Genomic DNA, 14,965 nt, shown 5'->3' with positions numbered 1-14,965 from the left:
AAAATTTTATTCATAAAAAATGGAACTTGATCCTAATTAAGGCAATCGTGATAATGATTCTTATTTAAGGATATCTGAGACATTTTACGGCTAATATTGGCTTGCTTATTTGACGCTTGACGGGAAAATATTGCAATTTTGACAGTTGACGGTTAATATTTTTGCCATTTGACGGTTGACGGTTAACCCAACTGAGATCCTCGTAGAGGTCATATTTACTGTAAAGACGAGTCAAGGTAGCGATACCGATGTTGGCGGGAGAACAGAAATTATTTCGCTCGAGGTCGTGACGTACGACCTAAACGACCTAATGTAGCACGTTCCATGCCTCGTGACCGAGAGCCAAATATTTTCTCGTCCAGCCCGATCAAACTTGATTAACAAGCATCTTATCATATAACCACTTCGAAAATTTGGTTTCAACGCCAAATAGGATTTGGTTTCAAATACGACGTAGTGCAAGAGCGCACGCTCAACAATCACAATAAAGATCCTAGAGGAATTAATTTCCTTTGTTTTTTCGTGTCAGAACAAGAAACTCGCCGTTCATTAACTCTGCAATTTAGCAGTTTGGTAACGCGGTAAATCAACTCATAGTATCTTGGACAGGGGAAGTAAGACAAAACAGTTTATACATCTAGTTATTACAGGTGCTGTATACAAATATTAAACCTCATGGATAGCGGCTCAATTAAAATGCATTATGTAAGGTTTGGCCGAACTGATATGAGTTTACTGAAGCGTTTTACAATACTAGTAAAAAATTCCAAAATTCGAATGGGTTAGCATCCCATTTAAATTTAGTTTCGCTTCTGTTTACGAAAATCGTAAAATGTATTCATTGTATTTCAGGTGGTGGTGGTGGCGGGTTTTACTCCAGTGGAAGAAGTGGAAAGAATTTTAATGGAACCAAAGGACGGGGTGGAGAAGGTGGTAAGGGATTTATTCAGGGAGGGGTGGGTGGAAGAGCCAGGTATAACGATGTCGATGGTGGGTTTGGTGGAGGTGGTGGAGCTTATGGATGGGGAAAAGGAGGAGGAGGAGGAGGAGGATACTCTGGGGGAAGCAGTGGAAATAATGGTGGTAACACCTGTGGTGGTGGAGGAGGCTCTTACAACAATGGAAACAACCAGAACAATGAATGTTGTTACAACAACGCTGGTCATGGTCAAGTGACTATTACGTTCCTGGAGTAAAAAAAACCTTTATCTAATATGATAATGGCACTGAGAATTGAGCTTTCAGTGTTTGGCATTCTAATGGACTGATAGCACTCAGTTAAAGTGCCAAATAAAGTGTAACTGTTAAATTTTTTAACCTTCTGTGAAACCCAAAAGTCACGCATCTTATTTTTCGTTTAGTTTACTTTTAGCCATCATTTCTTTCGGTCATCTATTACATTAACTGAGCTCGGTGCTTTTTTTATGATTGAAAAGTACAAATAGGGTTTTAAAACTTGAGATAATGAAGAAATATTTTTTTCAGAAGTCGAATCTCATTCGTTATACTTTTTCACCAGGGTCTTAAGGAAAGGTCACAACATCGCACAGACCAATTATCACACTGTACAACCAAAAACGATGAGAAATAATTCCAGATGATTATATCTCCTGGAAGTCAAGGATTAAGTTTTGCCTGTACTTTCAAATCAATCCTTTGATACGAATTTTCACTGACCTTCTTTTACCGATGTTCAGTGAGATCAGTGAAGATTTTAAGATCAACCAGTAAAGACGCGTATTACAATGTAACAGTCTGGAATCAGTATGGCTTTTCAAACGTAGCACTAATCTTAACATTGAAAACGTGTTGTCAAATGATGAAGACTAGCATGAAGGGATAATAACACGCACGATTTTGTCAAAGTTGAGATCTCTCCCGGGCCCTTTGAGGAATGAAATTATTTGCAAATTGGTATAACAACCGGAAAACCCAATGAGTTGCTACGGCAACTTTGTAAATTTGCGTGTAAAATTGTAAATTATGGACCAGAATTAAGTAGGAAGTATTCACAAGTACTTCATTTAACGACAGTTGTTTAAAAGTATTGCTAGTTTCGTAAAAAAAAGTTCTTTTAATGTGTGAGGTATACATAATTTTTTCAACAACGGAATAATATTCCCTATCTCTCTGTAATAATAATTTATATCATACGCTTTGACACTCTGTTCTGAATTTAAGAAAAACATACAATGTCTTTCGTAGAAGTACTTGTTACAAACAGAAATATGTCGTTGTCATCGGCGAAAAAGGTATCTGTTTGACCTATAACTTTTCCATTGAATACTGAACTGTTTTAGCCAACTATCAAGCAATTGCAAAAAAGGCCATGAGCTCTTACAGGGAGCTAGCAACATTTGGAAAAGAAACATTTTCTTATAAAAATGTTGAAATAGAAGATAAGTGTCAAAAGGGTTTTATGAAATGGCAGCAGTGTCTGTGGTGGCCGGGGACATTACTTGCATTTACTATTAAGAAATATGTTGTTAAATAAACAAACGCGAGGTTAAAACTTTCATTCAAAGCTGTTGCTAATAGTTAATACTGGAAACCTAGTGCAAAGCTATTAATAAAAAAAAAGTTCTGTAGTATATCGTTTGTGAACTTTATGATCTTGTAATGGAAATATTTCAAATTTCCTTACAACTGCGGGCAATTAACGTGACATTTTAGATTTAAAAACACGAATAAAGAAGAATAATAGCAAAGGAACAAACGAAGAGTCAAGGGTAAAGATGACATCCTCACAGGTTGTCGAAAAGTAAATCACCACCACCGACAACAGTCCTTCTCAGGACTACACTCACCCGGACGATCACATGATACTTTCACTTGTTACCCCCGAGCTCAAGCCATTTACTGAAGAAACAAACCTTGACAAAATGACAGACTTAAGGGGATGGGGGGAGGGGTGGGAGAAGGGAGGTACCCTATATTTCGAGACACTTCGCTAAGTTACAACTCATCCCTTCCTTCCTACCACCAAACCTTGTCTGTGAGAAAAAAGGATGGGGGAGGAGGGAGGGCGTCTAGAACAAAAACATACAATTGTGATGACAATGTCGAAAAGGAATATGACTTGTACGTGTGCGAGACAGACACTTTACCCTGTGGGAATCTAAGCCAATGACAATATAACTAATATTTGTAACTAATATTTGTAATGTAATATTTGTAATGTAATATTTGTAATGTAATATTTGTAATGTAATATTTGTAATGTAATATTTGTAATGTAATATTTGTAATGCAATATTTGTAATGTAATATTTGTAATGTTGATGTTATATCAAGGAAAAAAAATTTATGCAAGTCTGATTATGGAGTTCCAGATCATGAAAGTGAGTTACCATGAAAGTAAGCTTTCATAGTTTAGGGCTGACTCATTTATCGGAAGCGTTAAATCAAAGTTCGGCATACCATCAATTCCCGAGGATAGCCGGCTGCTATGAAGATATAAGAAAAGGAGGGGAATTGGAATGTAAAAATACGACCCCTTATGATCTTCTGAAAAATATGCTGAAAAATTTGGGTAATATTTCTAATTGTAATACAGGTTGGATACATCGAGCGCTATCATTGGTCAAAAGGGCGTGCTTTATCAGAGTTTATAGTTCAGCACTAAATTTTCTCCGATTCTTATTGGTTTAAATTGATCACGTGACGCGATACTATCCATCCGTGGAGAGACACTATAAGCCCTTATAGTTCACCACTAAATTTTCTCCGGTTCTTACTGGTTTAAATCGATCACGTGACGCGATAGTGTTCATCCATGGAGAGACCCTATCAGCTCATAGTGCCCGCCCGCGGAAAATACCCGGATGGATAGTGCTCGTCCGCGGAAAATACCTGGATTGGTAGTACTCATCCGTGGAAAGTTTTGAATAGTTTGACGGCCGCGAAGTTTGGCAGATCGGAAAAACAGTAGCTTTTCAATTCTGACAAGTATAACGTATTACTTAGCCAATGTGCGGTTGCGAGTTATTGAAATTTTTGACAGGCTGTAAACATGAGAAAATGTTTGATTGACCTGCATTTAGTGGGTTTTGACTGTTTTTCAACTGGTGCGCGGAAACATATAGAAAATAGAGTGTTTATGTCCCGAAAGTATCGGACTGATAGTTGCCCCATGGAAATTTGATGTCCTTAAAACTAGCATATTTGCCCTCGAAGTTTGGCATCTCTGGCAATCATTTGTTTTAAGAACATCACATTTTCGCGAGGCAACTACCACCCAATAGTTTCTCGACAGAAATACTCTATTGTGCCTCGCGTTTGTTCGTTAATTAATTAAGAGTGAAATTTTGGAATAAGTGAGCGGGCAGAAGAACCAATCAAAGGTTTGTAGGCACGCCAAGTGCCGGGATTTGCAATATTAGTAGTATTGGGGGCCTGTATGGCACATCCCGCGCGGCTTGGGTCCGACTGCCTCGGTCGAGGTTATTATATTCATGTGGCGTAGGTGTACGAGGGGTTTAAATAGGGTTAAATATTCCGTAGGCGTATAAAGGGGGTTAGGGTCAGGGTTTGGTGTAGGTGTACGAGGAGTTATTAGGGTTAGGGTTAATTTTCGTATAGGTTCATGAGTAGGGTTTTTAAAAAGTAACGGTACAAAAAAGTACAAAGATAACAAAAGAATCCAAGATGGCGGTGGGATGAACTATGTTTATTTGTTCACTCTGCACGATATTTGAGATGTAAATAGGTAACATAAGCAAGAAAAGCTGTCATCATGTCTTTGTATAATTGATGAAATGTAGAATGTTCTCCCACTTGTGCATCATAGGTTTCAATCTCGTCAATGTATTTAGTCACTTGTCTGCGTATTTCACAAAGATCTTGCGTGGTAGCTTTTTCTTTTACAATGGCAAATAATTCGTCTAGCATGCTTCGGGCCCATTGAGGGTTCTGTTCAATCTCTTCGTCCAAACAGTTGTTTTTCAGATGACATGGTGTATGAAATGAATGTTGAAATGTAGGAAGAGGTTACACATTAACGTAAAAAAATGTCACTCTGTTTGACAAGCTGTCATCATGTCTCTGTACAATTGATGGAAAGTAGATTGTTCTCCCACGTTGGAATCATAGGTTTATGGCAACTTCCGCGCGGTCTGGATCCGAGTGATTCGGCCGAGTGGGTTCTAATTAAATATTCATACGGCGTAGGTGCCGAAGAGGGGGTTTTAGGGTTTATTCATGTGTCTAGCATTTGTTCGTTAATGAATTAAAGTGAAATTTCGGAATAAGCGAGCAGGCAGGTAGTAAAAGAAGAACCAACCAAAGGTTTGCAGGCATGCTAAGCGCCGTAATTTGCAATATCATAACACGTGCAAGGACGAAAATCTTAAAAGAGAAAAGGAATGGACCATTTGAGTTCCGAAGGCTGTTCTTGGTGAATTAACCACATGTGGCGAAGCCCCGCCGGCTGTTGAGCGCAAGCGGGTGAAGCCAGAACCGAAGGAAAATTTCCAAAACTAGCGAACCAAATACGTGTGCTAATCAGTGATGTTATCATGTACAACTCAGCGCTAGCCTGTTTATTCATAGAGCCTGTTTTCATTGTGTCGTCGTTATGCCCACGGATTTACACCACACATTTTAACAACAAAATAACCCTCTTATGTCGTTAACGTTTATTCTACAAGTTCTTATCATTAGCGTGAATCAGAATTGGGATATTGCGTCGCAAAAAAGGGCTAAATCTTAGTTTTTTATTGTTTGCATTAATAACATCTGATGTTGGATTAAATGTTATTACTTTTGTTTTTGCCATGCGTTGAAAAATGAAAATTGTCTCGAGATTACATTGATTATTTACAAGAAGTGCCTCAAACTGTCTGACAAAATAATATAGCCGGAATGGGATCGTATTTTATAACACTAGTGGCATTACGGGATTTTACAGCTGTCAAACTCTTCTCTTCTAAAATTTTTTTTTCCGTCGTTTTCCATCCCCAGAAACGGATAGTGATCCATCCCCTGATTCGAGATGAAGTAATTTAGAAAAGAAACGTTTGTGAACTTAAGTTGATGGCCTTCTGGCATGTAAGGTTGTTCTTTCTTCGCTTAGCCAATGGTTTATTCGTCCACAAAACTTGCAAACTTGCGTAAGAACTTAATAGAAAACTATGAATTAAAAGGCAACAGCATATGGCAAGTGGAAACTTCGTGCGAAAGAGTCGTTTCAAGCAGCAAAAAAAAAAACACGCTTTTTTGATGAGTTTGTGTAAACTTCATTATGATAATAATCGTGACGAATATTCTAAAAGCTTGGCTGACATGACAGTAATTTGTTTTTTAACTGTTACGCACCCCTATCGTTTAAACAGACTTATTTTCGCCTGTTAAAATCAATATAACTTTTTTTTCTTTATTGGCGATAAAAAAAAGCTTGGAAAAAGATCCAAAAAGAACGCTTTTGGGACCTAATTTACATTGCGTGACGTGCAGAACTTTTTCTTTATTGAATGTTTAAATAATCATTCTACCCCCAAACGCCAAGTCATTGAATGGAAAAACACCAAATCCGGTAGTCGCTTATGTGTTTTTATTTAAGGAGTTTTTTTAATTGTGGAATTGTTTTGACATAGAATACAAAAGACTTACATTAGTCAAAATGGCTCCAATGGCTAAGAATATACGTACCCCATGTAAAGTTAATGAATAACATTAGAAATGATCATCCTCAGTTAGTATCTGGATTTTTCTCTTCTTTTTGTTTACTTTTTCCGTCATTCTTTCATTTCGTTTTGATCAATGTTTCAGAGAAATTACTCTTTTAAAATTCCACAAAACAAGAGGCTTGTAATGGGCACATTTCATGCACAAATGATGTTTGAAGAAGATAGTAAACATGAAACGGTTATGAATCTTATTATCCCGCCTAATTTTGATTAATAATAAATGACGGTAAGAATAAAACTTCGCTGTTCAAGAACCTAGCAGTGCCAGAGATGGGCAACTGATGGTTGCTACATTTTACTCACTTTATTAAAAATATTTTTAAAAAGCAAACTACCGTGATAGTGGGTTAAGAAGGTTTTTTTTTTCTTTTTTTTTTTTTTAACAATACTCTGAAGATGGTCCGCCGTCGCTGCCCGATGCTCGCTTTCATATTTCTTCTTTTTTTTTGTTTGGAGGTTGGTTCTACACCTTAAGAGTTGCAAACCATGGTGAGTTAAGTTTGACATTCTTTGGTGTGGGTTGGATAAAAATGTATACTTTGGCTACTCCGAAGCCTGCAAATCTGGAGTTGCAGGAAAGCAAGGGCCCGAAGCTTAAGTGAAAAAAAATTTGCTATTGTCAATAAGAGTAACTAATTAGAAATGATGAAGAGGGAAACCACGGTTTTACGAGGCGTTGAAAAATTTAGAAACTTTCAAAACGAGTCGGAACAAACTCGATCGTGTGCGGGAACTTCATTTGGGGTATTTTGGTTGAAACTTTTCCGCGACGTTTCCTAAGTTTTGAATTGTTACAATATTTATTCAGATCAATTTCATCATTAAACAATCAGAAATACGCGAATTTCCTTCATTTACGTTAGAGTCTTCAACTTTCAAGAGAACTAAGCCATACATACATACATACATATATTTTATTTAATCTTGAATTTGGAGTAGCTAAAGGATAAGCTAGTATCTTCGAGTTACAAGTATAAGTCTAAATACTACTAAAATGTAAAATGTAAAATTGTAACAGTCTAAAATTTAACAATGAGAAAGAGTCATACTGTAGAATCTTGCGCTTGAAATCAGAAAAGTCAGACGTTCGAAAAGAGTCCGGAAGAGAGTTGCATAGTTTTGAAGCCATATATGAAAAGGAGTGAAGACCATAAGTAGTAGTTTTTGTAGACGGTAGAGACAAAATATAATTTCCACGTGGATTAAAGGATACAGACCGGAAACTAAACATATTCTTTAGATAGCCTGGATAGCAGTTAAAAAACAAGCTCTTGTACAATATAATTAGGAAAGTCTGAAGACGTCTTTTAGACAGAGATTTGGAGTTAACTTTGCTAAGTAGAGAGTCATAGGGAGAATTATAATCCTGCAAGATAACTCTAAGAATTCGCTTGTTTAAAGTATCTATCTTCTCAGTACTACGCGCACCACAAAAGTGCCATACAGACGAACATCATCAAGCTAGTATGAGAATTATTTATTTCCGTTATCGTTTCCTTCATTTGAGAAATACCCTATACCTAAGCAATAACTTTGCTTGTCGAAACTCCAGGAAGCTGTTTCAAACAGATTACTTTGAAAATTTTGAAAATGGGTTTTAGTCTACGGCGAATAACTATTTAGCAAACAAAAACTTCATCAGTTATATTGTAGAGACGTTTGTCTCAGTATCATGCCCCCTGGGCAGTATTACGAAAACTTAGACGCAATTTATTGATATGCCATTATATACTCAGCCTGTGTAAGGAAATAAAAGAACTCCTGAAGGGTAAGGTAGGTCCGTGAGAGCACCTTTAGAAGCAAAAAATTGCCTGAACTAACTCACACAGGACGAAATCCCACGTTTCCGCATCGCCATTTTTACGATGAGAGATGTGTGGCCTACCATCTTACGGAAGGTATTTGCGCTAGCTGGGTGCGTTGCGAGCTGTGTTGCAAAGAATACACGCCTTCTGACGACCCGCATGAATGTTATACCGGGCGATGTCGCGCATGCAGAGAAGATGTAGGTTTGACATCGCATCAGTGTTACATCCAACGCGTGGAAGCAGAGGAAGACGAGCCCGTGAAAAAAACCCAAAGACCTGTACAAAAAACAGAAGCGACAAAATCCCGATGTCAGCCCTTACATAGACCCACCCACTTTTGTCTACGCCGATTTTGAAGCGATGATCGAGTCTGACGGTACCCATGTCTCCATCTTGGTGCGCGCCGAAACGGGGGACTCGGACGAGTGCCACACCTTTTACGGTCCAGAATGCACTGGGGAATTTTTGGAATTTTTAGATACCCTGATCTACAGCACGGACACCCACCCGATTCCTAAAGAAGATAGCCGTGACGTCATATGCATATTTCACAACCTCAAAGGATACGATAGTGTTTTTTTTTTACAAGCACAACTCTTAAAAGAACACCGGAGATTTGAATTCATGATCCCTAACGGAACGACACAGTTGTCTCTATCATATGGAAGAGTCCAATTTAAAGATTCTTTCTGTTTCATTCCATCTTCGCTCGCCTAATTTTCCAGCACGTTCGGAATCTAAGAATTAAAGAAAGGGTTTTTCCCACACGCTTTTCACACTCCCGACAGTGCGGAATATCTTGGTGCCTTACCGGAACGCATTTATTTCGACCCGCGTCCATGTCAGAGAAAAAAATGACCGAGTTTGAGGAGTGGTACAGAGAAGAATCTGCCCGTTGTCAACCGTCTGCCGTGTACGATCTAAAACGTGAGTTGATCGAATATTGCGGTTCGGATGTTAAATTATTGAAAGCCGGATGTCAAAAATTTGTGGCCGAATTTCGCGCGGTCGCTGGCTTTAACCCGCTCGAAAAATGCGTGACCATCGCTCAAGCGTGCAATCACTACTGGCGCAAACGAGTCATGGAGGAAGATAGCATCGCCTTAGAACCGTGTAGTGGTTGGCATGGGGCTCGTCCACCGCATTCTTTGAAATCTTTAGAGTGGTTGTTGTGGGAAGAGAGGCGGCGTGGAATTCGCATACGTCACGCAATAAATGGCGGTGAAGTAGGCTTACATTTGGCTGGTCAAACCTATCACGTGGACGGATATCACAAAGAATGGCGCACCTTTTGCGAGTTTCAAGGGTGTTTGTATCACGGATGCCGTACCTGCTTTCCCGATAGAAAACAAGTCTCCCGCTGTACCATGGATTTAAACGTGGAAGCGTTAAGGCGTCAGACGGTTTAAAAAGTGAAAGCGTTGCGTGACGCCGGGTACACGGTCGTGGAAATGTGGGAATGCGAGTTTTCCGATCTCAAAAGGCAAGTTGGGGAGTGCCGTGACTTTGACGCAGACTTACATCTGGTGGAACCGTTAGAACCGCGCGAGGCATTTTTTGGTTGGCGTACTGGTGCCGTTTCGCTCTATCATCGGGTCACAGGCGATGACCAGATACGATACGCCGACTTGACAAGCGAATACCCGTGGGTATACAAGAATGGCGTGTACCCTGTAGGGCACCCCGTCATCCTGTACTAGCCCGAAAATCAAGATCCCTCAGCCTATGTTGGTCCATTGAAAGTGGAGGTGTCACCTCCCGCTCAGTTGTTTCACACCGTGTTACCGCAGAGACACAATATGGGCTCTGGTTCGTACAAGCTGACGTTTCCCTTATGCACTAAGTGCGTTGAAGAAGAGAGTGGTAAACCGCTGCTGGAAAAATCTTACGAGTGCGCTCACACGGACGCCGAACGCACCTTGCGAGGTACTTGGTGTTCGCCAGAACTGGAAAAGGTGTGTCTCTGGGGTATCGCGTGCTTCGCATTCATGAAGTGTGGCACTTTAAAGAATCTCAGGAAGGATTGTTTGCGCCGTACGTCGACACTTGGCTCAAAATAAAACAAGAGAGCGCCGGTTACCCTTCCTGGTGCCGAGACGAAAATGATCGCATGCGATATGTGAGTCAATACAAGAGAAAAGAGGGAGTTTGTTTAGACGCGGCCAAGATCACGAAAAGCCCAGGGCGTAAAGCAGTCGCCAAACTGATGTTAAATTCGTTTTGGTGAAAATTCGGAAAGGAGACCAACAAGTCGCGAACCTGCCAAATGACCGAAGCCTGCGGACGGCTTGACATGTTGGACGACCCGTTAGAGCACGTACAAGAAGTAAGAATTTTATCGCCTCAAATTGTGGAAGTAGTGCATCAGCGAGATTCAAAGGATCCTCTCAAAGGTATGACAACAAATATTTTCATCGCAGCGTTTACCACGGCGTTAGCGCATTTAAAACTATTCGAATCGCTATAAAGAGTACAACAGCAAGAGTACAACAGCAAGTTGGAAACCCGGTTTGGCCGAAATTCCGCTAGGCGATCATTTAGGCGATATGACAAATGAATTGGACGAGGGGGACTGGATCGAGGAATTTGTGAGTGCAGGTGGCAAAAATCACGGGTATCGCACGCGACTCGGACATGTGTGTACCAAAGTGAAAGGGTTTTCATTAAATATGATGGGTAGGCAACAACTTAATTTTCAAGTTCTAAACGACAACGTGTTGCAAGAGCTCATAGATCATCATCACGCAGTCACCCACGTGTACAACCCGGTGCGTTATGCAAGAGATCCCGTAGAAAAGAAAATTCGCACGGAACCGCAAATAAAAACTTACCAACTAGTATTCGATAAAAGGGTGATGGAGCCTGGAAGTTACGTGAGTTTTCCTTACGGATACCAAAGAATAGTGTAAACCATTTTTAGATATATTAGAGCGGAAAGTGACGCAAGTTTTCCTTACGGATACCAAAGAATAGTGTAAAGTATTTGTAGATATATTAGAGCGGAAATTGCCATGCGGATACCAAAGAAACGTGTAAACCATACATATTAAACAACTTTTATTTTAAAACCTGCCCATCTCTTGTTTTTTTACAAGTATCGCCACGGACATTTTGATGGCTTCCAGTGTCGCCTCGGTTTCTCGAAGTTTTTCGACCAAAAACTTGACGATGCGAATCTTGGCTTCTTCCTCTTCCGCTTGTTGTTTGGCTGGCTGCTTTCGTCAACACCTTGTAGACGTGTGCTTCAAATTCCCCCATCGGACATGTCTTCATAGATTTTCACTTTTTCGTCAATTTCCCTTCTTCTTTGCCTCTCCTTTTGCTGCTCCTCTCCCGGTTCCTGTTCCGGTTAACTGCATCGTTGTAGGAGTACATGATCCAGAAAGTCCCATTTTGTAGCAGGCATCATTAGTACTGCTATCATTATCAGTATCGTGAACGTTTTGCCATTTAAGCCGTTAAAAGGGCGATGGTGTCACTAGGTAAAGGAGCAAATGAGATATTTTATATTCTTCCTGTCTAATTTCTTTTTTTCGTTTCTCATTATGATGATGATGATTATTATTATTATCATTATTATTGAATTTATTTTGTTATCCTCCAAGATTTTGACGAGTGCCGAGCTTCTATTGGCATGTGCAGCAATATCAATGTCCACTGCCGCTCTCGTCGCTGTTCCTGTAAAACTGGTTTTATTGGAAATGGAAACACATGCACAATTAAAAGTCATAAAAACCCTGTTGTTATCGTAGACTGGATTTGCATCTCATGACAGAACTGGCACACTTGATCTCTTTACAAACGCACACGATTTCTTATCGTGATTCTGAAACTACAGAATAAAATGCTGATGGAAAAATAGCTACACTCGTATCCAAGAAATATTGACGAGAACCAAGTATTTAACGTGTCATGTATTTGCTTTCAGCAAACATTACAACTGGAGCACTTTGACGGGGCGATAAAAAGAATCAGCATATCAAAAATTGTGCCAGGCGTCCTATTACACCAGAAATTTAGATGACGAAATACCTTTTGTCACTGTTTATCATAATTTTCAACAACCTACCCATTTGTATGGACAGATATTGAAGAGTACGCCAGTGGTAATCATGATCATCTCTTTCACAATTCAGCCTCCTGCGTCAATACTCTGAAAACGTCTTTAGGGCATGGATGGCCCTTGCGTGGTCGATTTAATGTCGGGATGATGCTTTTGGGAAAAAAGAATATGCGCTTAGATAGCGGAGATAAAGGAGGGAGAGGGGAATGGGGGGAGGGGGCTTAGATCCAACCCAAACATGGTGCTAGATACTGCAAATAAATTTTAACTGAAAGAGCCCAGTCTAGCAAACTGCTGAATTAATTGCTGCCGATTCTTGAGAAGTTTAGGAAGGGTACTCCACAATACTTTGTTACGCACGTCTTTGCTATTCCAAGTGTTATTTTAAGGTGATAGAAGGTCGCGTAGGAGAGATGTCCTTTTGAAGTTATAAAATTAGTTGGGAAGGAAGCAAGAAAAATCGCTTTTCTTTGAGGAATGAGCCCTGATCAGAAGTTCTTAGAAGAGTCTGAGAAAAAATCGGTTAAAGGAATTCTTTTTTTTTCACCGATATCGACGAGTGCACCGCTTCTCCATCCGTATGTGACACTAACGCTCATTGTCAGAACACTGTAGGCTCTTATCGCTGTGCCTGCAAAACTGGATTTTTCGGAAATGGAAAAACTTATGAACGTAAGAGTCTTTGGATTCTAAGGGAGACCACATCTCTCTGGAAAAAAAAAAAAAAAAAAGGTCCAGACGGACAGGTACATAGGCAAAAGGACTAAGCCACAGACTGAAGTTAATCCACATTTCCATTGGCATTTGTCACTTATATTAGCAGATTAAAGTCCCTTTTATTTTTTTTTATTATAGCTGGATTTGGGGTTGGTGCATATAGAGGACGCTCTGCACTATACAAAAGTTTACTGTTCCTATTGCATCAACTTAACTGGTTGTCAGTGAGCCAGACACTTCACCTTAGAGATACAATTATGGCCCATAAGTGTGCCAATAATTTAGCACCCGACTACTTAGGTAACAAGTTACAAAAACGCACCACCATACATGATCGAGCCACGCAGCATAGCAACAAACTTCACATCCCTTCGCGAACGGTTAACGAACCTTTTTCCTATAGAGCACTTTCACTATTAAATTCCCTGAGTAGTGACCTGGTGAATTTCTCTTCACTAAGGTCACTGAAACATTTTGTGAAGGACTCCCTAAGAGGGGCACATTAATAGTCTTTGTATGATACCCACTGGATATATATATATATATATTTATATATATATATATATAGATTTGTTTGTTTGTTTGTTTTTTTTATTACTCTATTCTAAGTTGTTCAGTTGTGATTGTAAATTGTCTACCATTGTAAATAGTTGCTGAAGAGCCTGTACAGGAGTAATTCTTAAAGTTTATTCATTTATTCATGTCAGCTTTTTAAACTCTTTACAGTGGCCAATTTACTATTTCAACTTAGTTGACACTACCAAATTATCTAGAAAAAGAGAGATCAGTTAGACGAACACACACACAAAAAAGAAAATGTGTGTACGAATTTTCCTGGTCATGGACAGTGTCTTCACAAAGATATCCGACAGTGGCTGAGTCGATCGAAGGTAGCTCATTCTGAAAGAAACTTATCACCTTTCGTAAAAACACTTGCAACTCGGAAGCGGCAAAGAAGTATCTGGTCCCGTCGAAACGTAACTAGAAACAAATCTGGCAAAACACTATCGATAATACAGTTGTTTACCTCTTTCCAGGAAAAGACTGCACTTGTTTTGGTACTGTTACGAAATTTAGACCGCGACGTCCTCTCTCAGATTCCCACGCACTCATGGCCAAGGTGTGTGGGACAGATGGTGATATTTTTGTACATCGCTTTACCGTTTCGAAAGACCTCTGACTTTCACTGTAGGAAATAAAATTTTTGAAGCGTCTTTCATGGCAAAAATTTTTCTTGTATCAACGGCCATAAATGTCCTCAACAGCGGCGACCGATGCGTGATTTCCTTTTGCATAAATGTTCTTTGAGCAAGATACGCCTCCAAGTGATTTACAAAGCCCTGCATTAATTGATATTTATCGTAGTGGAACATTTACTGATCTTTATGGGCGTCTGCTGAATATTCTCAGTTGACATCATTCGCTTCGAAGCGCTTCACGTAGAGTTTGTTTTGATTGTCGTTAAGCTACACTCGCCAGTGGACTAAGTAGGGATAAATTCCTACTTATCTTCCCACCCTCTCCCCCCTTCTCATTCAAACCGCTGATTTGTAATCTACTAAGATCTGGAAGACATGTCACCAGCCTAAACCAGGGTCTTTCTTCTCTCCCTCAGGGACCTTGTAAACGAGGTTCGAGTAATGAAAGAAAGAAGACAAAGCCAGTTGGAGAGTCGTCACGTAGTCTCCCTT

Source organism: Stylophora pistillata, chromosome 2 (assembly GCF_964205215.1).
Source record: "Stylophora pistillata chromosome 2, jaStyPist1.2, whole genome shotgun sequence".
NCBI lineage: Eukaryota > Metazoa > Cnidaria > Anthozoa > Scleractinia > Pocilloporidae > Stylophora > Stylophora pistillata.
This window is presented reverse-complemented; position numbering follows the sequence as displayed.